General features: G+C 39.0%; 1 pseudogene; it reads right to left on the bottom strand.

Annotated features, from left to right (window-relative positions):
- Positions 1-23,988, bottom strand: part of LOC135228937 (uncharacterized) — a 30,198-nt pseudogene extending 6,210 nt beyond the window's left edge.
- Positions 23,989-26,539: the final 2,551 nt, after the last annotated feature.

Genomic DNA, 26,539 nt, shown 5'->3' with positions numbered 1-26,539 from the left:
TCAGGCTGGGAAGATTGACGAAACCCAAGATCAGCAGATAAGCTGATATCTCACTCAAGTCCCAAGAGCTGGAGGTCAGATGAAAGGAGGCAACTGCAGGATCCAGTAAAAAAAAAAAAAAAAATCCAGAGCAAGCAAAAAAGCCAGAACGTCTGCTTATATTCAGACGCAGGTTACACTCCCAAAGAAACTTCCTTTCACCTGATTTGGCTACTCACAGCAGATTCCATCATGGGTGTCATGGATTGAATTATGTCCACCCAAAAATGTGTGTATCAATTTGGTTAGGCCATGATTTACAGTATTGTGTCATTGTCCTCCATTTTGTGATTGTAATTTTATGTTGAGAGGATTAGGTTGGGATTGTAACACCACCCTTAGTCAGGTCATCTCCCTGATCCAAGGTAAAGGGAGTTTCCCTGGAGTGGGGCCTGCACCACCTTTTATCTCTCAAGAGCTAAAAGAAAAAGGAAGCAAGCAGACAGTTGAGGACCGCATACCATCAAGAGAGCAGCACCAGGAGCAGAGTACCTCCTTTGGACCCAGGGTCCCTGCGCCTGAGAAGCCCCTTGATGAGAGCCGAAAGAGGGAGAAAGCCTCCCCCTGGAGCTGATGCTGCGAATTTGGACTTGTAACCTACTAGGCTGTGAGAAAATAAATTTCACTTTGTTAAAGCCATCCACTTGTGGTATTTCTGTTATGGCAGCACTAGATAACTAAGACAATGAGAGTGATCATATATAAACAATGAGATTCATGGCCCAGCCAAGTTGACACACAATCTAACCATCACACCATCTCATCCCAACATTATTGGCACAAAACCAAAAAACAGAAAATAACAAATGTTGGAGAGGCTGCAGGGAGATTGCAACTTTTTTTTTTAATTTTTATTGTGCTTCAAGTGAAAGTTTACAAACCAAATCAGTTTCTCAGACAAAAACTTATATACACCTTGCTAGCCCCCACCTGTCTGTCAGTTTGTTTACTCCTGGAAACCCTGGTGGCATAGTGGGTAAGTGCTACGGCTGCTAACCAAAAGGTCGGGAGTTCAAATCCACCAGGCATTCATTGGAAGCTCTATGGGGCAGCTCTACTCTTTCCTAAAGGGTCGCTATGAGTTGGAATTGACTCGACGGCAACGGGTTTGTTTGTTTTTTTTATTACTCTTAGTTGCTCTCCCCCTAATGAGACAGCACACTTCTTCTCTCCACTATCTATTTTCGTGTCCATTTGGCCAGCTTCTGACCCCCTCTGCCCTCTCATCTCCTCTCCAGACAGAAGCTGCCCACATAGTCTCATGTGTCTACTTGATCCAAGAAGCTCACTCTTCACAAATATCATTTTCTGTCCCACAGTCCAGTCCAATCCCTATCTGAAGAGTTGGCTTTGGGAAAAGTTCTTATCTTGGGCTAACAGAAAGTCTGGAGACTATGGCCTCTGAGGTCCTTCTAGTCTCAGTCAGACCATTAAGTCCAGTCTTTTTATGAGAATTTGAGGTCTGCATCCCACTGTTCTGGTCCCTGAGGGGTTCTCTGTTGTGTTTTCTGTCAGGGCAGTCATCAGTTGTAGGTGGGAGCCATCTAGTTCTTCTGGTCTCAGGCTGATGGAGTCTCTGGTTTATGTGGACTTTCTATCTTGGGCTCATAATTTCCTTGTGCCTTTGGTGTTCTTCTTTCTCCTTTGATCCAGGTGGGTTGAGACCAACTGATACATTTTAGATGGCTGCATGGTAGCGTTTAAGACCCCAGACGCCACTCACCAAAGTGGGATGCAGAATGTTTTCTTAATAGATTTTATTATGCCAGTTGACTTAGATGTCCCCTGAAACCATGTTCTCCAAACTTCTGCCCCTGCTACACTAGCCTTTGAAGCATTCAGTTTATTCAGGAAACTTCTTTGCTTTTGGTTTAGTCCAGTTGTGCTGAAGATTCTGTATTGTGTGTTGTCTTTCCCTTCACCTGTTATCTACTAATTAGTGAAAACCCCTCTCCCTCCCTCCCTCCCCCCTCTCGTAACCATCAAAGAATATTTTCTTCTCTGTTTAAACTATTTCTCAAGTTCTTATAATAGTGGTTTCATACAATATTTGTCATTTTGCAACGAATTTCACTCAGCATAATGCCTTCCAGATTCCTCCATGTTATGAAATGTTTCACAGATTCATCATTGTTCTTCATCAATGCATACTATTCCATTGTGTTAATAAATCAGAATTTATCCATTCATCTGTTGGTGAGCACCTTGGTTGCTTCCATGTTCTTGCTATTGTAAACAATGCTGCAATGAACATGGGTGTGCATATATCTATTCATGTAAAGGCTATCATTTCTCTAGGATATATTCCAAGGAGTGGGATTGCTGGATCATATGGTAGCTCTATTTCTAGCTTTCTAAGGAAGCACCAAATTGATTTCCAAAGTGGTTGTACCATTTTACATTCCCACCAGCAGTGTATAAGTGTTCCAGTCTCTCCACAAACTCTCCAACATTTATTCTTTTTGTTTTTTTCATTAATGCCAGCCTTGTTGGAGTGAGATGGAATCTCATTGAAGTTTTGATTTGCATTTCTCTAATGGCTAATGATCGTGAGCATTGCCTCAAGTATGTGTTATCTACCTGACTGTCTTCATTATTGAAGTGCCTGTTCATATCCTTTGCCCATTTTTTAATTGGGAATTTTGTCTTTTTGTAGTTGTTTTTGCAGTATCATGTAGATTTTAGAAATCAGACGCTTTTCAAAAATGTCATAGCTAAAACTTTTTCCTAGTCTGTAGCTAATCTTTTTACTCTTTTGGTGAATTCTTTAGATGAGCATAGGTGTTTGATTTTTATGAGCTCCCAGTTATCTAGGTTCTCTTCAGCATTGTTAGTAATGTTTTGCATACTCTTTATGCCACGTATTATGGCTCCTAATGTAGTCCCTATTTTTTTTCTGTGATCTTTATCATTTTAGATTTTATATTTACGTCTTTGATCCATTTTGAGCTCAGTTTTGTGCAAAGTGTGATGTATGGGTCTTGTTTCTTTTTCTTTTTTTTTGCAGATGGATATCCAGTTATGCCAGCACAACTTGTTAAAAAGACTGTCTTTTCCCCATTTAACTGACACTGGGCCTTTGTTAAATATCAGCTGCTCATAAGTGAATTTATTTATGTCTGGATTCTCAGTTTTGTTCCATTGGTCTATGTATCTGTTGTTGTACCAGTACCAGGCTGTTTTGACTACTGTGGTGGTATAATAGGGTCTAAAATCAGGTAGAGTGAGGCCTCCCACTTTGTTCTTCTTTTTCGGTAATGCTTTACTTATCCAGGGCCTGTTTCCCTTCCATATGAAGTTGGTGATTTGTTTCTCCATCTCCTTAAAAAATGTGCTTGGATTTGGATTGGAATTGCATGTATCAATAGATGGCTTTTGGTAGAACAGAGATTTTTACAACATTGAGTCTTCCTATCCATGAGCAAGGTATGTTTTTTCATTTATGTAGGTCTCTTTTGGCTACTGGCAGTAGTGTCTTGTAGTTTTATTTGTATAGATCTTTTACATCTCTGGTAAGATTTATTCCGAAGTATTTTATCTTCTTAGGGGCTACTATAAATGGCACTGATTTGGTAATTTCCTTTTTGATGTTCTTATTGTTGGTGTAGAGGAGTCCAACTGATTTTTGTGTGTTTATCTTGTATCCTGATACTCTGCTGAACTCTTCTATTAGTTTCAAATTTTTCTTGAGGATTCTTTAGGGTTTTCCGTGTATAAGATCATGTCATCTGCAAATACAGATACTTTTACTTCTTCCTTACTAATCTGGATGCCCTTTATTTCTTTATCTAGCCTAATTGCTCTGGCTAGAACCTCCAGCACAATGTTAAATAAGAGTGGTGATAAAGGGCATCCTTGTCTGCTTCCCGATCTCAAGGGGAATGCTTTCAGACTCTCTCCATTCAGGATGATGTTGGCTTTGTATAAATGCCCTTTATTATGTTGAGGAATTTTCCTTCTATCCCTATTTTGTCGAGACTTTTTATCATGAATGGGTGTTGAAATTTGTCAAATGCTTTTTCTGCATCAATTGATAAAATCATGTGGTCCTTGTCTTTTTTTTTTATTTATATGATGGATTATCTTAATTGTTTTTCTAATGTTGAACCATCCCTGCTTACCTGGTATGAATCCCACTTGGTCATCGTGAATTACTTTTTTGATATGTTATTGAATTCAATTGGCTAGAATTTTGTTGAGGATTTTTGTGTCTAAGTTCAAGAAGGATATAGGTTTGTAATTTTCTTTTTTTGTTGTTGTCGTGGTGTCTTTACCTGCTTTTGGTATCAGGGATATGCTGGTTTCATAGAACGAGCTTGGGAGTACTCCGTCCTTTTCTATGCTTTGAAATATCCTTTGTAATAGTGGTGTTACCTCTTCACTGAAAGTTTGGTAGAACCGTGCAGTGCAGCTGTCTGGGCCAAGGCTTTGTTTGTTGGGATTCTTTTAATTACTTTGTCAATCTCTTCTTTTGTCATGGGTTTATTTAGTTTTTCTACTTCTGTTTGTGTTAATTGAGGTAGGTAGTGTGTTTCTAGAAACTCACCCTTTTCTTCTAGGTTTTCAAATTTGTTAGAGTATAATTTTTTGTAGTAATCTGCTATGATTCTTTTAATTTCTGTTGGGCCTGTTGTAATGTCGCCCATCACATTTCTTATTCTGGTTATTTGCTTCCTCTCCTGTTTTTCTTTTGTCAGTTTGGCCAATGGTTTATCAGTTTTTTAAATTTTTTCTCAAAGAACCAGCTTTTCATCTCGTTAACACTTTCTGTTGTTTTTCTGTTCTCTATTTCATTTAATTCTGCTCTAATTTTTATTATTTGCTATCTTCTGGTGCCTGACGGTTTCTTTGGTTGCTCTCTTTCTATTTGTTCAAGTTGTAGGGGTAATTCTTTGATTTTGGCCCTTTCTTTCTTTTGTACATGTGTATTTAGTGATATAAATTGACCTATGAGCACTGCTTTAGCTGTGTCCCAAAGGTTCTGATAGGAAGTGTTTTCATTCTCATTGGATTCTATGAATTTCTTTATTCCATCCTTGATGTCTTCTATAACCCAGTCGTTTTTGAGCAGGGTATTGTTCAGTTTCCAAGTGTTTTATTTTTTTCCCTGCTTTTTCTGTTATTGATTTCTACTTTTATGGCTTTATGGTCAGAAAACACACTTTGTAATATTTCGATGTTTTGGATTCTGCTAAGGCTTGCTTTATGACCTAATATATGGTCTATTCTAGAGAATGTTCCCTGTGTGTTCGAAAAGAAAGTATACTTGGCTGCTGTTGGGTGGAGTGTTCTGTATGTGTCTATGAGGTCAAGTTCGTTGATTGTGGCATTTAGACCCTTGGTGTTTTACCGAACTTCTTTCTGGATGTTCTGTCCTACACCGAAAGTGGTGTGTTGAAGTCTCCTACTATAATTGTGGCACAGTCTATCTCACTTTTCAATGCTATTAGGGTTTGTTTTATGTATTTTGAAGCTGTGTCATTGGGTTCATAAATAATTAATATAGTTATATCCTCTTGGTATATTGCCCCTTAAATCATTTTATAGTGTCCTTCCTTATCCTTTGTGGTGGATTTAACTTTAAAGTCTATTTTGTCTGAAATTAGTATAGCCACTCCTGCTCTTTTTTGATTGTTGTTTGCTTGATACCTTTTTTTCCATCCTTTGAGTTTTAGTTTGTTTGTGTCTCTAAGTCTAAGGTGTGTCTCTTTTAGGCAGCATTTAGACGGATCATGTTTTTTTATCCATTCTGCCACTCTCTGTGTCTTTATTGGTGCATTTAGTCCATTTACATTCAGAGTAATTACGGATAGGTATGAGTTTATGAGTTTAGTGCTGTCATTTTGATGTACTTTTTTGTGTGTTGCTGACAGTTTCTTTTTCCCACTTAATTTTTTGTTCTGAGTAGTTTATCTTTATATATTGTCTTTTCCTCTGACTTGTTGTTGTTGATTTTGTTTCTGCTGAGTCTCTATTTTTTTCTTGTATTTTATTTTGATGTGTAGGATTATTAGTGTCCTTTGTGGTTACCTTGGTATTTACCCCTATTTTTTGGAGTTTAAACCTAACTTTTATTTCCTTATATCGCCTTGTCTTCCTCTCCATATGAAAGATGTGTGACTACATTTCTTAGTCCCTCTTTATTGTTTTGACGTTGTCTTCTTTTACATAATGACATTGCTGTTTCTTTGTTCTGAGAATTTTTTTATTTTGATTTATTTTTGCAATTTCCCTTTCTGAGGTCACATCTGATTGCTCTGTCCAGTGTTGTAGTCTTCAGTTGAAATCTGATATTATTGATTTTCTAACCAGAGAACTCCCTTTAGCATTTCTTGTAGCTTTGGTTTGGTTTTTACAAATTCCCTCAACTTTTATCTAGAGATGTCCTAATTTCACCTTCATATTTGAGAGACGGTTTTGCTGGGTATATGATTCTTGGCTGGCAATTTTCTTCCTTCAATTCCTTATATAAGTCATCCCATTAGCTTCTTGCATACATGGTTTCTGGTGAGTAGTCCGAGCTTATTCTTATCGGCTCTCCTTTGTAGGTGACTTTTTGTTTATCCCTAGCTGCTCTTTAAATTCTCTCTTTTAGTTTTGGCAAGTTTGATTATAATATGTCTTGGTGACTTTCTTTTAAGCTCTACCTTACATGGAGTTCGATAAGCATCTGGGATAGATATCTTTTCATCTTTCACGATATCAGGGAAGTTTTCTGCCAACAAATCTTCAACAATTCTCTCTGTATTTTCTGTTATTCCTCCCTGTTCTGGTACTCCAATCACTCGTAGGTTATTTCTCTTGATATAGTCTCACATGATTCTTAGGGTTTCCTTTTTTCCATTCTTTTATCTGGTTTTTCTTTAAAAGTATTGGCGCCATGTGCTTTATCTTCAGTCTCACCAACTCTGCCTTCCACTGGCTCAATTCTGCACCTGTGACTTTCTATTGAGTTGTCTAATTGTGTAATTTTATTGTTAATCTTCTGAATTTCTGATTGCTGTCTCTTTATGGATTCTTGTAGCTTATTAAATTTTTCTTTATGTTCTCGAAGAACATTTTCAGTTTCCTCAACTGCTTTATCTTTGTGTTCCTTGGCTTGTTCTACATATTGCCTGATCTCCTTCCTGATCTTGTTTCTGATGTCTTGAAGAATTCTGTGTATTAATCTTTTGTATTCTGCATCCAGTAATTCCAGGAATGCACCTTCATCTAGAAGATCCCTTGATTCTTTGTTTTGAGAGCTTGTTCAAGCGATCATGTTCTGCTTCTTTATGTGATTCAGTATCGACTGTTGTCTCCAAGGCATCTATAGCTTCGTGTATTAGTTTATTTTATGGTTAAGTTTTTCTGTAACCTAGCCCAAATAGGTTGCTTGAGTGAGGTAGCTCAATTATTTTTTGCCTTTGAAGCGCTAACATCCTGTCACCAGATGGCTAGAGCTGTTATCAGGTATATGAGCCTAGGAGTCCACTCACTTTTCTTGTGTGGATTCAGCTCAGGTGTCCAGGTAGTTGGTTATCAAGTGTGTGGTACAGGCTCTGTCCTACAGTCTTAGAGGGGCAGGGATGATTGGTGCAGGTCCCAGTATCTGTTTGCAGCAGGGGGTCACACTCTGAACAAGGCAGGGGCTGACAACTGTCCCTTGGGTGTCTGTGAGGAAAGTGCATCCCTGTTCTCTAGAGCACACAGGTGGGTGGATTCTGCAGATGGATCATGGGAACCCAATGCTTTTTTTTGTATGCAAAGGAGTGGGAGGTACCAGTTATTCTTGGACTCCTGTCATGGATGGCTGGGTGACCTGAGTGGAGCCACCAGTCCTTATGCTCCTGATGTGGGTAGTTGAGGACCATGCTTAACAGGCCAAGTGGTGTCAAACATCTAACATCCACCTCTCCACCACACAGCTGAAACAGTTGCAGTCTTCCAACAAGGGCCCATTCTCCTGAAATAGGCCCACACAGGTCCATGCAGGGGGGAAAGGTATTCAAAGTCCAAGGACCATTTATGCTGGACAGGAGCTGCTTCTGTCCTGAGCTCCCCATGTTAGTGGAGCTGGCAGATTATCTTTTACCCCATTGTGAACTTATTCTTTCTCCAAGGGTGGAAGAATGGCTCAGGGCACACAGCAGGGCCTATCTCAGGCCCAGGAAAATTGACAGCCCCTGAAGCCAGCTTGGGGGTTGGGGGTGCAGTAAATTATATGGAAGTACTTAGCTTTTGCTGAGAGCACCATTCTTCTCTGTTTCCGGAGGTGTGAGTAGGCTGTGTGGCTGGCTGTTTCTCCCTGAGGAAACTGAGACTGAACACCACCACTAGCCCACCTGAGGCTTCCTGGTGGTTCAGGTCTGGCAACTCCTCTCTGCTTCTGAACCGTCTCTCCCTGCTCCTGCTTCTCAGTCCATTTTCTAACTTTGTCTTTGATGTTCAGGGCTCCTAGCTTTTCATAAATATAATTGTTTCACTTGTTTTTTTCGGGTCTTTGTTGTAAGAGGGTTTAGCAAAAGTGTCTGACTACTCCGTCATCTTGGCCCCGCCTCGAGATTGGAACTCTTATGCACTGTTGAAAGGAATGCAAAATGGTACAACCATTTTGCAAAATTATATGCTGCTTCCTTAAAAACCTAGAGATTGAAATACCATACGATCCAAGCAATCCCACTTCTAGGACTATATCCTAGAGGAATAAGATCCATCACATGAATAGACATACACACACCCATGTTCACTGCAGCATGATTCGCAAAAGCAGAAAGATGGAAACTACCAAAGTGCCCATCAACAGATGAATGGATCAACAAACTATGGTACATTCACACAATGGAATACTATGCAATGGTAAAGAACTATGATGAATCTTCAAAACATCTCACAACATGAATGAATCTGGAGTGCATTGTTGTTAGGTGCCATCAAGTGAGTTACGGCTGATAGAGACCCTATGTACAACAGAATGAAACAGTGCCTGGTCCTGCACCATCCTCACAATTGTTGTTATGCTTGAGCCCATTGTGCAGCCACTGTGTCAATTCATCTCATTTAGGGTCTTCCTCTTTTTTGCTGACCCTCTACTTTACCAAGCACGACATCCTTCTCCAGGTACTGGTCCCTACTGATAACATATCTAAGGTGTGTGAGATGTAGTCTTGCCATCCTTGCTTCTAAGGAGCATTCTGGCTCTACTTCCTCCAAGACAGATCTGTTCATTCTTTTGGCAATCCATGGTATATTCAATATTCTTTGCCAACACCACAACTCAAAGGCGTCAATTCTTCCTTGGTTTTCTCTATTCATTGTTCAGCTCTTGCATGCATATGAGGTGATTGAAAACACCATGACTTCGGGCAGGTGCACTTTAGTCTTCAAGGTGACATCTTTGCTTTTCAACACTTTAAAGAGGTCTTTTGCAGCAGTTTTGCCCAGCATAATGTGCTGTTCAATTTCTTGACTATTGCTTCCATGGGCATTGATTGTGGATCCAAGTAAAATGAAATCCTTGTCAGCTTCAATCTTTTCTCCATTTATCATGATGTTGCTTATTTGTCCAGTTGTGAGAATTTTTGTTTTCTTTACGTTGAGGTGTAAGCCATACTGAAGGCTGTGGTCTTCAGGGCAGAATCTGAGTGAAATAAGTCAATCACAAAGGAACAAATACTGCATGAGACCACTATTATAGCAACTCATGAAATGTTTTACATAGAAAGAAATAATCTTTGATGGTTATGTGTGAGAAGAGGGGTGGGGAAGGAAGAACAGTAACTAGATATTAGATGAGTGGTAACTCTGGTGAAGGGTAAGAGTACACAATACTGGGGAAGTCATCACAACTTTACAAGGGGAAAGTCATAGAAGCTTCACAGACACATCCAAATGTCCTGAGGGACCAAGCTACTAGGCTGAGGGCTGGGCATCATGGTCTCAGAGAACATCTATCTCAATTGGCATAAGGTAGTCTATAAGGAAAGTGTTCTACATCCTACTTTGGTGAGTAGTACCTGGAGTCTTAATTGTCTGGGAGTGGCTATCTAAGGTACATATACTGGTCGCATCCCAGCTGGAGCAAAGGAGAATGAAGAAAACCAAAGACATAAAGGAAAGATTAGTCCAAAGGACTAATGTACTTCAACTACCACAAAGTCTACTAGACTGAGCTCAGAGTAACTAGATGGTGCCCAGTTACCACCACGGACTACTCTGGCAGGGATCAGAATAAAGGGACCCAGAAAGAGTGGGAGAAAAATGTAGAACAAAATTCAAATTCGCACACGCGTGTGTGCGCGCACACACACACACACACACACACAAAGCCTTGCTGGTCTGACAGAGCCTAGATAAACCCTGAGATTATGGCCTCCAGATACCTTTTTAACTCAGTATTGAAGTCACTTCTGAGTTTTTCCTTTAGCCAAAGATTAGACTGGTCAATAAAGCCAACAATAACACACATGAGGAACATGCTTCAATCATGTATATGAGAATAATGGGCACACCAAGCCAAAAGCAAAGACGAGAAAGAACAGGGAAACTGGATGAATGGAAATAGGGAACCCGGAGTAGAGAAGGGGAGAGTGGTGACACATCATGGGGTTGACAACCAATGTCACAAAGCAATTCATGAATTAACTGTTTAATGAGAAACTAATTTACTCTGTAAACTTTCATCTAAAGCACAAAAAACAGAAGAAAGAAAGAAAAAGAAATCAAGACTTACTATCAAGTAATCATGACAGTGTAATATTGTCAAAAGAATAGACAAATAGATCTATGGAACAAGATAGAAAATCCAGAAATAGACCAATTCAAATATAGAAATAGAGTCAACAGATCTTTGACAAAGGAACAAAGGCTATTCAATGGATAAAGGATAGTCTTTCCAACAAATAATGCTGAAACAACTGGACACCCACATGCAAAAAAAAAAAAAAAGAATCTAGACATAGACCTTATACCTTTCACAAAAATTAATCCAAAATGTACCTCAGACCTAAATGTAAAACAGAAAACTATAAAACTTCTAGAAGATAACATAGGAGAAAATCTAGGTGACTTTGTGTTTGACAGTGCATTTTTTATATACAACACGAAAAGCATGATCCCTGAAAGAAAAAAATTAAGTTGGACTTCAATAAAATTAAAAAATTCTGTTCTGCAAAAGGCACTGTTAAGAAAATGAAAAATAAGCTGCAGATTGGGAGAAAAAAATGCAAAATGCATATCTGATAATGGACTTGCATCCAAAATATACAAAGAGCCCTTAAAATTCAACAAAAAGAAAACAAACAACCCAATTACAAAATGGGGAAAAAATCTGAACAGACTCCTCACCAAAGATATACAGATGACAAATAAGCAAATAATGGCATCATTAGGGAACTGCTAATTAAAACAACAAGATATCACTACACACTCATTAAAATGGCTAAAACCAAAACAAATGTTGGTAAGGATGTGAAAGCAACAGGAACCCTCATTCATTGCTGGTGGGTATTTAAGATTGTACATTTACTTTGGAAGACAGTTCTGCAGTTTCTTACAAAGTTGAACATACTCTTACCATATGGTACAATAATCATATCATAGGCATTTACCCAAATGAATCAAAAACTTACGTTCACACAAAAACCTGCACACAAATGTTTATACCATATTCATAAACTGCCAAAAATTGGAAGAAGCCAAGATGTCCTTCAATAGGTAAATGAATAAGCTGGTACAACTATGTAATGGATTGTTCTTCAGCAATAAAAAAGAAATGAGCTATCAAGCCATGAAAAGACATGGAGGAACCTTAAATGCATATTGTTAAGTGAAAGGAGCCAGTCAAAAGAGGCTACATTCTGTATGATTCTAACTATATGACATTTTGAAAAAGCCAAAATCACAGAGACAGTAAAAAGATCAGTGTTTGCCGGGGGCTGGTGGGGGATAGGGGGAGATGAATGACTAGGTGGAGCACAGGAGATTTTTAGAGCAGTGAAACTACTTAGTATGATATTGTAATGGTGGATATATGACATTATCCATTTGTTAAAACCTGTAGAGCTGTACAACACAAGGTGTGACTCCTAATGTAAACTATGAACTTCAGTTAATAATAATGTATACATATTGATTCAACAATTATAACAAATATGCAAAAGGGATGCAAGATGTTAATAATAGGGGAAACCAGGGTTTGGGGGGGCATATAGGAACTCTGTATTTTCTGCTCACTTTTTCTGTAAACTTAAAATTGCTGTAAAACAAAGTTTATTAATTAAAAAAAGATCACCATCCTTGCTTCCTCAGATTGTTAACGGAAAGAAAATGATAAAATGGAGAGGGAGAAATAAAAATGAATGATGTTGAAAGGGAAGGGAGGATAATCAAAAACATTGGAAATTGTGGTTTATATAGAGCTTTTAAAATCTATGGTAACACTCAGTGAAGCTCTTCAGGGTGTGTATGTGTATGGGGAGGAATGCTCATTAAGCAAATACAAGCCATTAACTGTTGACTCTACTTATCCAAGGAACCCAGAATTTCTTCTAAAACAGTTTGTAATTGTTAGGCACCATTGAGTTGGTTCCAAATCATAGCAACCCTATGTACAACAGAACGAAACACTACCTGGTCCTGTACCATCCTCACAATCTTTGCTATGTTTAAGCACACTGTGGCAGCCACTGTGTCTATCCGTCTTGTTGAGGGTCTTCCTCTTTTTCACTGACCCTCTACTTTACAAGCATGATGTCCTTCTCCAGGAACTGGTCCCTCCATATAACACATTCAAAGTACATGAGAGGAAGTCTCGCCATCCTTGCTTCTAGGAAGCATTCTGGCTGTACCTCTTCCAAGACGGGTTTGTTCATCCTTCTGTCAGTCGGTGGTATATTCAATACTCTTTGCCAACACCATAATTCAAAGGCATCAATTCTTCTTCGGTCTTCCTTATTCATTGTCCAGCTTTCATATGCATATGAGCCTATTGACAATATGTCTTGATTTCTTGACTGCTGTTTCTATGGGCATTGATTGTGGATCCAAATAAAAGGAAATTCTTGGCAACTTCAATCTTCTCTCTATTTATCGTGATGTTGCTTGTCTTAGTTATCCATTGCTGCTATAACAGAAATACCACAAGTGGATGGCTTTAACAAAAATAAATTTATTCTCTCACAGTCTAGTAGGTTACAAGTCCAAATTCAGGGTGTCAGCTCCAGGGGAAGACTTTCTCTGTTGGCTCTGGAGGAAGATTCCTTGTCATCAGTCTTCACCTGGACAAAGAGCTTCTCAGGCACAGGGACCCTAGGTCCAAAGGACGTCCTCTGCTCCCGGTGCTGCTTTCTTGGTGTTATGAGGTCCCCAACTCTCTGCTTGCTTCCCTTTCCTTTTATCTCTTGAGAGATAAAAGGTGGTACAGGCCACATCCCAGGGAAACTCCCTTTACATTGGATCAGGACTGTGGCCTGGTAAGGGTGTTACAATCCCACCCTAATCCTCTCTAACATAAAATTACAATCACAAATTAGAGGACAACCACAGAATACTGGGAATTGTGGTCTAACCAAGTTGATACACATTTTTGGGGGGACATAATTCAATCCATGACATGTTTATTGGTCCACTCGTGAGGATTTTTGTTTTCTTTATGCTGAGGTGTTAATTCACACTGAAGGCTGAAGTTTGACCTTCGTCAGTAAATGCTTCAAGTTCTCTTCACTTTCAGCAAGCAACGTTGTATCATTTGCATATTGCAGGTTGTTAATGAGGCTTCCTCCAATCCTGATGCCACATTTTTCTTCATATAGTTCAGCTTCTTAGATTATTTGCACAGCATACAGATTGAACAAGTATAGTGAAGGGTTATAACCCTGACACATAACTTTTCTGATTTTTAACTTCTCAGTATCTGCTTGTTCTGTTTGAACAACTACCTCTTGGTTTATGTACAGGTTCTGTATGAGTGAAGCTGAAGAAAATTGAAACAAGTCCATGAGAGCCAAAGTATGACCTTGGTATAATCCATTTGAGTTTAGAGACCATGTGAAGAATAGATTTGATGCATTGAACATTAATAACCAAAGACCAGATGAGCTATGGGAGGACATAATACATGAAGAAAGCAAAAAGTCATTAAAAATATAGGAAAGAAAGAAAAGACCTAAAATAGCTAAACATTCAAAATTGCATGAGATCAGTTATGATTTAATGAAGATTTTTTTTTTTAATGACTGGTCTTATCAACCATTGGGCAAAGAAGCAAGGTAGCTTCTGCATTTTGGAGATCCTGGAGATTTGTTTATGCTACAACCAATAAAGTGAAAGAGAACCACTCCAGCAATCCTTCTCTAGGAGTCAAAGATACAATAACCAGAGAAAGGTGGGATTTAAGCATAATATCTTAAATTCCTTTAAATTATTCCATTACTCGAAGAATATCTTAAAGGCACATTCAAGCTTGTTTGTATAATGGTGCTAGAATATTACTGTCCCTTCTTCTGAATCTCTGAATTCCTGCAACAGTCCTTTGCTAGGGAAACTCTCTGGGCATTTACAAGAAGGAATCTTCTATGATAACTTCTCTTGCTTGACCCCCACTAGACTAGGTTAGGGGACGCCTGATAGGTGCCCATAGTATCTGATGCTTCCCTAGTCATAGCATTCCTCTCACGATATGACAATTCTTTGCTCAGCCTGCTGACATATCCATCACATTGTGGGCTCCCTGTGGGTGGGCTGTATCTGTCTTGCTCACCATTGTGCATAATGTGTGGCATATAGCATGGTAAGTTCTCAAAATATTTTGTGACTAAGTTGAATAAATATTTTTCTCTTCTTTCCCAGAATATAAGTCCCTTCTTTAAATGTTCTCCCAAAATGTATATGTGTATACACACACCCTTGAGATTAGGAATCCAGTTACTCTAAACAGGTTTTCTTGCCTAACCTCAGGTCACCAGTTCAAATCTATCAATAGAGAAATAAGCATTTTTGTATGTCTAACACATAGGTGCTCACATATCTATTTGTTCCACAAATACTTATGGAACACCTACTATGTGCTAGGTTTATTACAGGTGCTGGAAACAGTAAGCAAAACTAGACAAGATCCTTGTCCTCATGGAGCAAAGAGTTTTATGAGACAAAGATATTAACCAGATAATCACACAAACAAAATATTACAACCAGAAATGCAAATTAAACTATTGAACTGGCAAAATTTAGACAACTTGATAATGCCAAGTGTTGGTGTGGATATGAGGACCCTAAAAGTTATTATGCCCAGTTGTTGGGAGTATAAACTGGTCCAGCCATTCTGCAGAGATCTAGAAGTATATATAATCAAATCAACTGTACTTTTATACCCTATGGTCCAACAATTCCTAAATAAATAGTCATTTGGAGTCACAAGGATATGGCTGCACATTAATTGCAATATCACTTGTAGTGAAGAGTTAGAGGCAAACTAAGCTCTAAATGGAAGAGAGGATAGGTAAAGTGCCATAGATGCACTCCATAGAGACGCTCAGTAGTTGGAAGGAAAGGACTAAATCAGGGTCAGCAAATTATGGCCCATGGGCCAAATTCAACCTGCCTCCTAGTTTTGTAAATATAATTTTAGTTAACCATGGCCACATCCATTTGTTTACATATTGCCTATGGCTATTTTCGCACTAAAATAGCACAGCCGAGGGTTGCAACAGAGACTATATGGCCTGCAAAGCCAACATTATTTAATATCTGACCTTTTATAGAAAAAGTTTTCCAACAAATGGACTAGATACATACGTAAAAACATGGTCAGATCTTAAACACATAGTGCTGGGTCCCACCCCCACAGATTGTTTTAATTGGTATGGGCAACAACAACTTGGGCATCAGATTAAAACTCCACAGGTGATTCCAATGTGTTGACAAGTTTTAGAACACTTCAGGGGAGTGTGTGTGTATCCATTTCCATCCTCCTCCCCTTCCATAGTCAATTATTCTAATACTTTTGATATACATCTTTTATTTCATTAAATGTTCCCCCAAAATGTATGTATATATACATGTGTGTATACACACACACACACACACACATACACCAGAAAAGGGACTTGCATGAACCAATGATGTTAATGAAAAAGGAAATATGATTAACTCACCCTTGTTTATCTGAAGTTCAAAAAGGAACATTAATAATTGCATCAGTTAAATGATGCATATATTTAACTATCTACTAGACATATCCTCTTGGGTTTCTCAAAGGCAACTTCCACTCAATTAGCCCAGAATTGACTCCATTGTCTTTTCTCCTGAAATCTGCACCTAAAAAAGCATTTCTGGAATGGTCAAGGATCTCTGAAAATCTGCACCTCCATAAAAGCAATGAGAACACTGGCAAAAACTGTTAAAATCAGTTATTTCAGTACTCCTGATTAACCCAAGGCTTACAACAATTTAAGGAGCATTTATTTAAGAAAAATGGCTGAATCTCAGGAAGAATAGTGAGCTTTGTGGTATTTTAACTTGCCTTATTCTTATCTATTGGCGTGGTGGGTAAGTGCTATGGCTGCTAACCAAAAGGTTGGCAGTTCGAATCTACCAGGCGCTCCTTGGAAACTCTATAGGGGCAGTTCTACTCTGTCCTATACGGTAGCTATGAGTCAGAATCACCTCCACCGCAACGGGTTGTGATTCTTATCTGTTCTAGGGTGAAATCATCACAAAGTTATAGTAAAGCAAAAACAAAGGTTTTATTCAGCATATATTCAAAGAGACAAAAGTGGGAAATGGACAAGCATGCTGCCAGAGCCGTATCTGCCCAAGTCCAAGGAATATTACAGAAGCATCAGTATATATTAACATTGAAATGGGTAAATCATTGAAAGCTTCACCTTTTCACAGATTGGCTAAAAACTGCCAAATCACTTTGATTGTACATTTTGAATCATCTTTCTTAATAATCATTGGTACAGGTTTCAGTAAGGACAATCAGGAGGGTCTTCATTGGGCCAATAAATCTTGGTATTCACTAAATGCTAATAGAAAAAGATACGAGTGGAAAATATGAGGGTCTTTTGTGCTCTGTTTGATTAGTTTATGTGAAATATTCCCTAAAAGATGTTTTCCAAGATTATCCTAACTATTGTTTTTATGCCTCGGGGCCCAGTTAATGTGTCCTTGTGAGTCTTCGCTCCAGCTGGGTCACATTGTAGGACAGGGAATAATGGCTCCAATATTACCTCCTAAATCATATCCCATCTCCTCAGCTCTGTCATAGTCTTTGAAAACCAGCAGCCTCAGAAGCACAGAATCTGTGAAAACCAAAAGTCTAACAGTAGCTAAAGTGGGCAGAAGAGGTTTAGAAATCCACAAAAAGACCCATCTCCACAGAATTGACACTATTTGACCTGTTTGGCAGCTCCCTGGAAAAACTCCATTTACAGGGTTTGTCTTTACTTCACCTGAATCTGAGCTCACTCAGTGAGGAAAGCCCTTTGCCCAGGGCATTTGACAAAAGCAATCAGGGGCCATCTACTGTATGCCAGAGGCAGTGATAGCAATTGAGGTAAACAAGGGAGTAACCAAGAAAAAAAAACTTAAAAGGAAAGTCTGGGGCATGAAAGAGATGCAGAGCAACTGGAACCCTCATACACTGCTGGTTGGAGTACAAATGTGTACAACCACTTTGGAAAATTACTTGGAGGTACCTACAAAGTCTTCATATACACGTCTTATGAGCCAGCAATTCCACTATTTTTTTTGTATATACTCAACAAAGATGCATATGGGTCTCAAAATACTTGTACATGTTCACAGATGCATTAATTGTAATAATCCAGAACTGGGCTCTTATATCAACAGAAAACCATCAACTTCAGAATGGATAATTAAATTTATACAATGGAATACTATATTGCAATGAAAATGAATGAACTACTGCTACACACAACTGAGTGAATCATCCAAACATAATGTCAAGGAAAGAATCCAGAACATAAGAGCATCTTTTTGTACATTTCCTTTTATATAAACATCAAAAATAAGCAAAACCAATACATGATGGTAGAAGTTAGGATAGCGAGAGGAAGAGGAGGTGGTGAATTGAGGGGGGGCAATGAAGGGGCACTTCTGTGTTGCTGGTAATGTTTTATTTCCTGATATGGGTGGTACTTCCACGGATGTGTTCATTTTGTGAATAAATGGAATGAAGCCTTGACAAATCCTTATACAAACACTATCCCAGCTTTTGAGCAACTCATATTCCCCTCAACATCGACTGTCTTCTTAACTTCCCTAATCCCTTACCACTCTATGCTTTGTCATTTATGGTTGGTATAGTTCCCAGCACTCACCATGCTGATTCATACCTCTGTGCCTTTAATCATGCTGTTCCCTCTGCCTGGACCACCCTTTCCACCTTCATTTCCCCACTGGATGTAAAACTCAGAAACCTTCAAAACTCTATTAGTCATCAAGAAGCTTTCTTGTGATTCAGGTGGGATAAATACCCCATACCTACCTCTGTCACTGCACGTACCACGTGATATCAGAAGAACCTGCTTATATGCCTTTTTCTCTCGTGTTGACTTCACATCTTGTTTGACCTTCCAGCATCAGACACAGTGCCTGCCACATTGTGGTGGCTCAATTCATCAATGTTGAATGCATCTGAACTGCAGTAGTACAAGGCAAGTATTAACCTACTCAGAAGTTCTTACAGTTGGGGCTAAGGGCCAGGTGGGTCACAGCATTACACATACTGCTGAGGCTGCCAGTCTGTCTGGGGTTCCATTTCAGCACATACAACCACTCACTCCAGAGTCATAGAGGATACTTAAAGTTCAAAAGTTTTCAACTTGTACACAGGCTCTCAGCTTACAGAATCAAAGCTCCTCTTGTCATGCAGTTATTTCTAAAATTGAAAAAATAAGTTAAAAAAGGTAACCGAATGTCCTCCATCTCATATTTATTTTTAATTTTTATTGTGCTTTAGGTGAAAGTTTACAGTGCAAATTAGTTTCCCTTTGATAGTTTGTACATAAAGTATTCCATGACATTGGTGAGATTACCCACAATGTGTCAGCACTCTCCCCATTTCTGCCCTGGGTTTCCTGTTTCCTTTTGTCCGTATTTTCTACCCCTTCCTGCCTTCTCATCTTTGCTTTTGGGCAAATGTTGTCCTTTTGATCTCATATAATTGATTGTTCTAAGGAACACATTTCTCTCAGGTGTTATTTTTTTATTTTATGGGCCTGTCTGTTTGACCGGAAGGTGATCTCTGGGAATGGCTTCATTTCCAGGTCAGAAGACTGTCTCAGAGCCATAGTCTCAGGGGTTCCTCCAGTCTCTGTCAGACCAGTAAGTCTGGTCTTTTTGCGTGAATTTGATTTTTTTGTTCTACATTTTTCTCCCGCTGTGTCTGGGACCTCTGGTGTGATCCCAGTCAGAGTGGTCAGTAGTGGTAGCCAGCACCATCTGGTTCTTCTGGTCTCAGGGTCGTGTAGGCTGTGGTTCATGTGGTCCACTAGTCCTTTAGACTAATTCCTCTCTAGAGTCTTTGGTTTCTTCATTCTCTTTTGTTCCAGACAGGAAGGGACCAATAGTTGTATCTCAGATGGCCACTTACAAGCTTTTAAGACTTCAGGTGCAACTCACTAAAGTAGGATGCACAACATTGTCTTTATGTACTACGTTGCACCAACTGACATAGATGTCCCCCAATCTATAGTACTTTGCCTTCAAATCTACGAATTTTGTCCTGCCAGGTGTTTTATTATGTCTAAGAAGTTTCCATGATTGTGCCCCATGTGTGCTCAATTGTCTATATTAATATACATGTAGCATCTACAATTACATACGTTGAAATATCCACAACCAAACCTGTATATTCAGGTGGGTGTGCTACCTTACACCCTCCTGCACCTCTTTAGCATACCTATGTATCCATTTGTATATAATTGTTCATTAATACTATTGTTGCAGGAGTGTCTGTGTTATAGCAATTACCCTGGTGGCACTTTGGTTAAGAGCTCCGTGGCTAACCAAAAGGTCTGCAGTTTGAATCTACCAGGAGCTCTTTGGAACCCTATGGGACAGTTTTACTCTGTCCTATAAGGTCACTATGACCCAGAATCCATTCCATGGCAACTGGTTTTGGTTTACAGTAATTACCATTGTTGTTGTGGTGGTTAGGTGCCATCGATTTGGTTCCGACCCATAGAGACCCCACCTTTAACAGAATGAAACACTGACCGGTCCTGCACCATCCTCATAATTGTTAGTCTGCTTGATCCCAGTGTTTGTGTTAATTTATTTGCTGCTTCTCTTGCTTTTCTTTTGTCATCTTGGCCAGTGGTTTGTTGATTTTATAGATCTTTTCAAAGAACCAACTTCTGGTCTTGTTGATTCTTTGTATTGTTTTTCTGCTCTCTGTTTCATTTATTTCTGCCTAATCTTTATTATTTTCTTTCTTCTGGTGACTTTGTGCTCTCTTTCTATTTGTTTGAGTGCACGGCTAATGTTTTTATTTTGGTCCTTTCTTCTTTTTTGGTGTATGCATTTATTGCTATAAATTGCCCTCCAAGCACTGCTTTTGCTGTGTTCCAAAGGTTTTTTTATGTTGTGTTTTCATTCTCCTTTGATTCTAGATTTTTGTTTTTATTTTATCTTTGATTTCTTCTATTACTCAGTGGTTTTTAAGCAAAGCATTTTTCAGTTTCCATGTATTTTTTTTCTCCCTTCATCTTCCTGTTACTGATTTCTACTTTTATGGCATTGTGATCAGAGAAAATGCTTTGTATATTATTTCAATGTTTTGAATTTTATTGAGGCTAGCTTTGTGGCCTAAAATGTGGTCAATTCTGGAGAATGATCTATGAGCATTGGAAAAGAAGGTATACTTTGTTGCTGTTGCATGGAGTGTTCTGCATACGTCTATGAGGTTGAGTTGGTTGATTGTGGCATTTAGTTCTTCTGTATCCTTGCTGAGTTTTTTCTAGTTCTGTCCTTCACCGAAAGTGGTGTGTTGAAATCTCCTACTATTATTGTGGAACTTATTTCTCTTTTCAATGCTGTTAGAATTTATTTTATGCATTTTTGAGCCTTTTCATTGGGTGCATATATATTTATTATGGTTGTGTCCTCTTGGTGGATTGATCTTTTAACCATTACATAATGTCTTTCCTTTTCTTTTATGGTTGATTTTCCCTTAAAGTCTATAATATCAGAGATTAATACTGCCACTCCTGCTCTTTTTTGGTTACTGCTTGCTTGATATGCTTTTTTTCCCCCATCCTTTGAGTTTTTTTTTTTTTAATTTAGTTTGTGTATGTCTTTGTGTCTAAAGTGTGTCTCTTGTAGACAGCATAAGATGGGTTATGTTTTTTTTTTTTTTATCCATTCTTCCACTCTCTCTTTACTGGTGCATTTAAGTCATTTACATTTAATGTGATTATTGATTCATATGAGTTTATTGCTGTCATTTTCTTGTGCTTTTTTCTGTGGTGTTGATGGTTTCTTTGTTCCACTTAAAATTTTCTGTGCTGAGTTCTTTTTGTTTATGGATTTTCTTTATACTTCTTTCATTGTTGTTGATTTTGTGGTTGCTCTTTATGTTTTTCTTTTTTCTTTTGATGAATAGGTTTGGTAACTTTCATTGTGGTTACCTTGAAATTTGCCTTTATCTGCCTAAGTTTAAAGCAGTCTTTTTTTTCTTGATATCACCTTGACTTCCTCTCCATATGAAAGTTCTATAAGTACATCATTTATTCCCGCTTTTTGTTTTGACATTGTTTTCATTTACAGATTGACATCTCTGGTTCCCTGTTTTCAGTCTTTTAGCTTTGTTTTATTTTTGAGAATTATTTATCTGTCTTGGTATCTGGCTGATGCTATCCTGTGTCCTAATCTCAGGTTGTTGTCTAACATTGTTGCTTCTCTGTCTGAAAGACTCCCTTTAATATATCTTGTAAAGTTGGTCTGGTTATTAAAATTGCCTTAATTTCTGTTAATCAGAAATGTCCTAATTTCACCATTGTATTTGAGAGACAATTTTACTGGATATATAATTCTTGGTTGGCAATTTTTTTTTTCTTTCAAGGCTTTATATATGGTATTTCATTGCCTTCTTGCCTGCATGGTTTCTACCAAGTAATCAGACCTTAGTCTTATTGGTTCCCCTTTGTAAATGACTTTTCATTTTTTCCAAGCTGCTCTCAGGATTCTTTGTCTTTGGTTTTGGTGAGTGTGATTATGATATGTCTTGGTGACTTTCTTTTGGGATTTACCCTGTGTGGGTTTCATTGAGCTTTTTGGATGGTCAGCTTTTCATCTATCATGACGTTAGGGAAGTTTTCTGCCAGCAAATCTTCAACAATTTTCTTTTTTTTTTTGCCTCCTCCTGTTCTGGAATTCCAACTATGTGTAAATTTTTCCTCTTGATTTCTCCTCAAACAAACTGGTGTCAAGGGATTTGTCCTCTATTTCCTTGATTCTGTCTTCCATTGATTTAATTCTGCTCCTATGTCCTTCTAGTGAGTTGTCTATTTCTGAAATTTTATTGTTAATCTTTTGGATTTCTAGTTGGTTTTTATATGGTTTACGATTGTCTATTTATTTGGTCCTTTTGTTATTGTATTGTTTGAATTCTTCTATTTCTTTGTCTGTATTTTCCTTTTCTCCTGTGTTTTTCTTGGTTTTGCCTGGTGTTTTCCTTGATCTTTTGGAGAATCCTATGTATTAGTCTTTTGAGTTTCTGATCAAGTATTTCCATTACCATTTCTTCCTCTAGAAGGTTTTCTGGTTTTTTCTTTTGGTCACATGCTGGAGCCCTCTTGTCCTGCTTCTTTTTGTGATTTCATATTGTTTGTTGTCTCCATGGCATTAAGGTTTTATTATATTTATTTATTGTATGTTTGCTATGCCCTGATTGTTTGTTTTGATATATCTGAGTATGTGGGCTGTGCTGCTATTCTACTCACTAGTCTGGCTACATTGAAACTCTCATTTCCTGTTTCAGGTGGGTGGGGCAGTGGCTGGGTGTGTGAGTGTGGGCTTCTGCTCACTGGTCTTGCGGGGTGGCTGAGGATGTAGCTGGCGTTGCTGGTGAGGTCATCTGAGCATGGGTATGTGGATCATTCTCACTGACCACTGGGTTGAGTGTTGTATGTACACAATGCTGGTTTCCACGTGGTGGGAGGAGGGTGCCCAGGTCATTGGTCACTGAGTGGGTGGGTACAGAAACTGAAACTCTCACTGAAGGTCCCAGGTGGGCAGAACTGCACAGGGGTAGTCAGAGCAGGCACAAGCCTCTATTTGCAGGGGGGTGTGGGAGGAGAGAAAGGGTGGATACTGCCAGTCCATTGTTACCTGCTAGGAAGGTGTTTCCCTGTCTGCTACAGTGTGACACAGGAGAGGGTGTGCTGCTGGTCATCAGGCCCCAGAGCAGATGGCTGAAGGGAGTAGGAGATGCTACTGGTTTGTGGGCCCCTGGCATGTGTGGGGTATAGAAGCAAGTGCCTCCAGTTCATGGGCTCCCAGCACTGATGGCTGGACTGAGCAGCATGTGTCACCAGACCATGGGGCACCAGTGTGGGCAGCTGGCCCAGAAGTGGGCACTGCTGATACTTTGACCCCTGCTGCAGTTGGCTTGGTGGAAGATTGGGCGCCGCAGGTCCCAGGGCCCCTGTGATGGCAGCCAGGTTGGGAAGTGGACACCAGCAGTCTGTGGGCCCTGGTTTGGGTGGCTGGGCTTAGGAACAATGTGTGTGGGTGGGTGGAAGAGGGGGTGCCACTAGTTGATGGGGCCCTGCTGCTGGTTGCCAGGTGCAGGCAGGTACCACTAGTCCACAGGACTCTGGTACAAGTGGTTGAGGGAAGGGGTGGGCCCCGCTGGTCCATGGGCCCCTGGTTCAGAGGGTGGGGTGGTGATGGGTGCTGCCAGACCATGATCGTGTGCAGGAACGGATGGATGAGAGGCATGGGGGCAGCACAAGTTTGTGGGCCTCTGGCACAGGGGGTTGGGAGGGCTCAGTGGGTGAGTTGAGCACACTTAACTTTTTCAGGGCAGGGAGCACTCCTGCCTGGCTCCAGAGATGGATGCAGAGTCACTCCTTCTTGGCTGCACCAAGTGATGGGGGCTTTGACTGGGCATACTGCTTGCTTTGTCTCAATATGGCCATGCTGTGCAGGTTTGGCTGGAAGGGTGCTGATGATCCATAACTCTCTGTGTCTTGTAGGTGAGAACCTGCACCACACACTTGATGACTGAAAACCTGGACACCTGAGCTGAATCCATACAAGAAAAGTAAGTGGACTCCTGGACTCGCATACCTAGTAACAGCTCTAACCACCTGGTGACAGGACATTAGAGCTTCAAAGGTGCCAATAATCAAACTAGCTCACTCGAGCAGCCTATTTAGGCATGTCAAAACAAGAAACTAGGACACAGTGGCAAACATAAAATAAATAAATATAATAACTTATTGATGGCTCAGAGACAACGGTCAATATCAAATCCCATAAAGAGGCAGACCATGATGGCTTCAGCAAGCTCTCAAACCAAAGAAACAAGAAATCTTCTGGAAGAAGAGAACTTTCTGGAACAACTGGAGGTAGAATACAAAAAATTAATATACAGAACTCTTCAAGAGATCATGCAAAATGCAGAACAAGCCAAGGAACACACAGACATAGCATTAGAGGAACTTACAAAGATTAGAGAAGAGCATAATGATAAATTTAATAGGCTGCAAGACTCCATAGAGAGACAGCAAACAGAAATTCAGAAGATTAATCATAAAATTTCAAAATCAGACAACTCAGTAGAAAGTCATAGGAGCAGAATTGAGGCAATGAAAGTCAGAATTAGTGAGATTGAAGATAAGGCACTTGACACCAACATATTTGAAGAGAAATTAGATAAAAGAATAGAAAAATGAAGAAACTCTAAGAATCATGTGGGATTCTATCAAGAGAAATAGCCTACAAGTGACTGGGGTACAAGAATGGGGTGGGGAGGGGGATAAGAGAAAATACAGAGGGAACTGTTGAAGATTTGTTGGCAGAAAACTTTCCTGATATTGTGAAACATGAGAAGATATCTATGCAAGATGCTCACTGAACCTCACAAAAGGTAGATCCCAAAAGAAAGTCACCAAGATATATTATAATCAAACTTGCCAAAACCAAAGATAAAGAGAGAATTTTAGGACCAGCTTTAGGGATAAATGAAAAGTCACTTACTAAGGACAGTCAATAAGGCTAACTTGGACTACTCAGCAGAAACCACGCAGGCAAGAAGGCAATGGGATGGCACATAGAAAGCCTTGAAGGAGATAAATTGCCAGCCAAGAATTATATACCCAGCAAAACTTAAATATGAAGGTAAAATTAGGGCATTTCCAGATAAACAGAAGTTTAGGGAATTTGCAAAAACAAAACCAAAATTACAAGAAGTACTAAAGGGAGTCCTCTGGTTAGAAAATCAATAATATCAGATATCAATCCAAGACTAGAATACAGGAGAGAGCAAGCAGATATCAACCCAGGTAGGGAAATCACAAAAATAAATCAAAGATAAAATGCTCAAAACAGGGAAACAGAGACATCATTATGTAAAAGATGACAACACTAAATAAAAAAAGAGGGACTAAAAAATGTAGTCATATACCTTTCATATGGAGAGGAAGTCAAGGCAACATAAAGAAATAAAAATTTGGTTTAAACTTAGAAAAATAGGGGTAAATATTAAGGTAACTACAAAGGAAACTAACAATCCTACACATCAAAATAAAAAACAAGGAAAAAAAGACTCAGCAGATACAAAAGCAACAACAATGAAAAAGTAGAAAAGACAATATATAAAGAAAAACTACTCAGCACATAAAATTAAGTGGAAAAAAGAAACTGTCAACAACACTCAAAAAAATACATCAAAATGACAGCACTAAACTCACACCTATCAATAATTTTGCTGAATGTAAATGGACTAAATGCAGCAATAAAGAGACAGAGTGGCAGAATGGATAAAAAAAACATGATCCATTTATATGCTGCCAACAAGTGACACACCTTAGACTTCAAGACACAAACAAACTAAAACTCAAAGAATGGAAAAAATATATCAAGAAAACAACAACCAAAAAAGAGCAGGAGTGGCAATATTAATTTCTGACAAAACAGGCTTTAAAGTTAAATCCATCATAAAGGATAAGGAAGGACACTATATAATGATTAAATGGTCAATATACCAGGATATAACAATAATAAATGTTTATGCACCCAATGACAGGGCTCCAAAATACATAAAACAAACTCTAACAATATTGAAGAGAGAGACAGACAGCTCCACAATAGTAGGAGACTTCAAGACGCCACTTTTGGTGAAGGACAGAACATCCAGAAAGAAGCTCAATAAAGACATGGAAGATCTAAATGCCACAATCAGCCAATTTGACCTCATAGACATATACAGAATACTCCACCCAACAGCAGCCAAGTATACTTTTATTTTCCAACGCACGTGGAACAT

The sequence above is a fragment of the Loxodonta africana genome, chromosome X (genome assembly GCF_030014295.1).
Source record: "Loxodonta africana isolate mLoxAfr1 chromosome X, mLoxAfr1.hap2, whole genome shotgun sequence".
NCBI lineage: Eukaryota > Metazoa > Chordata > Mammalia > Proboscidea > Elephantidae > Loxodonta > Loxodonta africana.
This window is presented reverse-complemented; position numbering and strand designations above follow the sequence as displayed.